The sequence below is a fragment of the Hibiscus syriacus genome, unplaced genomic scaffold, assembly GCF_006381635.1.
Source record: "Hibiscus syriacus cultivar Baekdansim isolate YM2019G1 unplaced genomic scaffold, ASM638163v2 tig00110264_pilon, whole genome shotgun sequence".
NCBI classification, from domain to species: domain Eukaryota; kingdom Viridiplantae; phylum Streptophyta; class Magnoliopsida; order Malvales; family Malvaceae; genus Hibiscus; species Hibiscus syriacus.
The window spans coordinates 2,662,500-2,666,524 of NW_024062653.1; the positions used below are offsets into that span (position 1 = coordinate 2,662,500).

The 4,025-nt window shown below is 39.3% G+C and overlaps 1 pseudogene; it reads left to right on the forward strand.

The window, feature by feature from the left end:
• Positions 1 to 1,694: 1,694 nt before the first annotated feature.
• LOC120115459 lies at positions 1,695 to 3,779 on the forward strand (annotated as a pseudogene).
• The last annotated feature ends 246 nt before the right edge of the window (positions 3,780 to 4,025 follow it).

Genomic DNA, 4,025 nt, shown 5'->3' on the forward strand with positions numbered 1-4,025 from the left:
ATGACTTAGCGTGTAAGTGATTTACACGTAGGTACCAAGAATCAAGAGGAGCAGTAATAGAGGCGGCAATGACAACATCACTACTAAAAGATCATATCAGAAATAATTGACAAAGTAGGTATTTTGGTTGTATATAGAGTGTTGGCATGTAATAAGCGGTTAATTACGAATGTTTTGATCGATTTTGTATTTTGTGGTCTCTTTTATGTAAATTAATGTATTTGGTTTTAATGAAAGTTAAAATTTCTCTGTTTTTCTTTAAGTGTCAAAGTTTGAAAAGTCAATGTGACACCTCGGACTCATATTCGGGTCAGATTTGGGTTAAGGGTGTTACAGGTTTTGCTTTCTAGCTCGACCCCATATCCGCATAGATCTAAGCTTAACTCTCTCGATATCAAGAATCGAACATAAATAAAGGCTATCTCTCGAAAGCTCTTACAAATATAATCGATAAAAAAATGAACAAACCAAGTATATAAATTGAAAATGCTTCAAGACACTATTGTCGTTCCTTCCGTAATTATTTTTGTTTCATCCCAAAAACCGTTGAAATGATCGCTCATATCTCACAAATCAACTTAAAATCAAAGACTATAAAACAGATTCAGACTTAACCTTTTTGTACAGCCTGACTAACGAAGCTGAAACCTCCTGGAACTGAAAAGTGGGATTTTGTAGAGCTTCCTGCAAATTATGGTTGGAATCCTCCAGAGAAACGGCAATAAAATCGGCGCTGGAAATGGTTGTCCACGCGCCCTCACACGCCAGCGCGTGAACGCGCTGGGCGAATGGTGATCGGGCTTTCCAGATCGGTCGATCGTTGAACGGTGTACCTCTTGGTGTTGGCGGTGTCGAGAGAACAGTCTCCAAAAGTCCCGGCAAAAATGAAGAAACGACCATCAACGGTAGATCTACGACTTTTGAAGGATTTTTTCGCAAAACTAAGTTCGAAAGTAGTATCACAATGACGAGATGAACTTCCCTGAGGAAAACGGCGGCGAAAAATGGTCGAAGTATTGCGGCGGACTGCGGTCAACGATGATTAGCGTCGACGGACGACGGAATGCACACCTGAGAACTAATGGGATCCCCAAAAACTCCTAACCTTCTAGAGAGAAGTGGGAGCTTCTCTCTAACTCCTTTAATTCAAAGTCAATAATAATCTCTTTTTATTTTAAGAATTTGTAAACTTTGTAATTGACTAATTGTTACAATTAGTTGAGTGGTTTTATAGTTTCTTTTGCTAAGTTCACGTTTCAAGTGTTCAATTTTTATCTATTTGGGTGTTCATGATTGTTTTATTCTTTTGCATGGGTGGCCATTAGGATAGGTTCTGGGTGTAGTGATGATGATGTGGGAGAAAATAGAGCACTTGCCAAGCCCTTGTGGTAGTGCTTGACATATGGTCTTCCTTATAAAATATGAGTGAGAATGTTGCACCCCTCCACGTGTCTGTGTGGTTTAACTCGAATAATCTTGTTGAAGGTCTCTTGGCTTTTGCCTAACTGGAGGTCTATGGTGAGAGGGTGCCATGGTGGATTTGGCGAATTTTTCTGTAGTGTTATTGCGTGTTTTTATCGAAATGGAATAAACTCAAAAGTGGTGTTTTTGGTTCAACTGTGAGGCGCGAACTATCAACCCTTCTATAATTGTGTCTTGATGGCCTTACTGTTTCTGGCACCCGTTTGCGCAGAATACGTGATGTGGATATGAAGCGCGACTATGCATTTGTTGTATGTATTTCTTGACTCTCTTAATTTAAATCAAAGCAACTTTTCTTATCGCTAAATTTCTTCAGCATATGTTGTAAATATGATCATGTTGCTTGGATATTGCTTGGATAATTTTTCCTTTGTGTGTGTTTTTTTCTTCTGGATATCAGGAATTCAGTGACCCTAGAGATGCTGATGATGCAAGATATTCAATGAATGGTCGAGACTTAGATGGATGCCGTATCATTGTTGAATTTTCCAAGGGGGTAAGTTTTGTTGTTTGTCAGACATTAATACCTCAATAATATCAAAAAGGAACTAATTTTACATGTAAGCCCTTGACTAGTTTAATCTTTCACCGGTTTAACTTTACAATGAATTCATATCTAGTTCCTTCAAATCTTTGGGACTGGGTGATGTGAACCATAAAATCCTCATTTTCAGTTCAGCCTTGCAGCATGGCTCGTTGACCTTCGTTTTATTTGCATGTGCACTCATTGCATGTTCATTTGATGCGACACGTGTGAGTATTTTACCGAGTATGTTGGCCTGTTGTGTGATACCCTATAATGTATCTAATAAAATTTCCACATTTTAGTCAACCGGTTTGTATATGCAAATGAATGGTGAAATTTGGAAGGCAGAGAGAGATGGTGAAATTTGGAGGGTAGAGAAAAATATGGATGGGAATGTTGTCTAAGTATGGCGCAATTTGGTTTCTCCTATACACTCTGAACTGGTTTCAATATTTTCAGTTTTTAATATAATTAATTGTTTTAAAAAAAATCAAGTATAGTTAGCTCTTGTTAAAGAGTATATTGGATGTTGATGAGTGTGGGATAGGCACTGCATCATTTTTTTCATTTGTTTCCCAATCCTTGTTCTAATTGTTGTCCTGGTATTCATTGTGACGTTTGTTGGTCAATACTTCTAGATCACTGAATCTGATTTAACTTGTAACTTAGGTACCTCGTGGCCCTGGTGGGGCTCGTGATTACCCTGGAAGAGGTCCTACTCATGGGTCAGAACGCTACTTCAACTGTGGAATTGATGGCCACTGGGCCCGTGATTGCAAAGCTGGGGATTGGAAAAATAAGTGTTATCGTTGTGGAGAACGAAGCCACATAGAAAGAAATTGTCAGAACAGTCCTAAGAAACTAAGGTCCTATATTGCTATTCTTCTTATCTTGATCAGTTTGGTTTGAATGGATGTGTTATATTATTGTATCATTAGCTTCCATATCATTTAGTTGTGAGACTACTCTGTTGGTGCAGCCGTAGACCCCGTAGTTACTCATGCTCACCTAGTCCCCGTCGTGGTAGAAGCAGAAGCCGCAATTATCATGCAAGGCACAGTGCCAGGTTTGTCAACTTTCCTGCAACAGGATTTCAGTTCTGAAATATAGATGGCTTTTCTACTTTAGTACCTTGAAATTATTGAGTCTTATGTGAATTCACTTTGTTGTATTACTTTCGGCAACAAAAATTAAAATGTACGTTTTTTTTTATTCGATTGTCCATTACCCTGCCAGCCCATGTAGGTCAAGATAACTGGGAGATTTAATTGATAGAATTGTTTTATTTTGTTATTTATGGGGCTCAGTCTTCTTTGAGCTCAATCTTAACCTTATGCAGTAGATCGAGATCATCTGCAAAGAGAGAAAGGAGTTTGGACCATGACGATAGAGATCATCAAGGAGCCCTAAGCGCTATAGGGGATCTGCATCACCTTCCGGGGGGAAGAAGCGTAGTCCGGTGCCCGATGAAAGAAGCCCACCACAAGAGAAAGGTAGCCCATCCCCAAGGGACGGTAGGGGCAGGAACGACAATGGTTCAGATTACAGTGCAAGTCCGAGGGGAAGAAACAGAAGCACAAATGGTGAAGTTGGTACTGAGGACAGGGCTTATAAGAGCTCTCCAAAAGAGAAAGAGAACAGCCAGAGCCGTAGCCCTAGCCCTTAGGGATGACCGGAGCCCTATTTATGACGATGAGGATAATCATGCTTCTCCTAGATGCAGTGAATCAAATTAATCGATGGTGGTTTGAATTGGTATGTTTTGGTGAGGAATCTCAGTTTGCAGGAACTTGAGTTTTTATTATTGTGGATTGATAATTCTTTAAGATTTATTGTTCTGTATTATTTTGCCTTTGGTACTGTGATAAAAACATTTCGTCATTTGACTGTTGTAGTCACAGATGGATCCGGTGTCTGAATCAGCTAAGGAATGGTGTTTTCTAGTTTTGTTATTTGCCTTACCTCATTCTTTTTCTTTTATTGCAGTTGTTGTATTGGTGTGTTCATGGATAGCTTG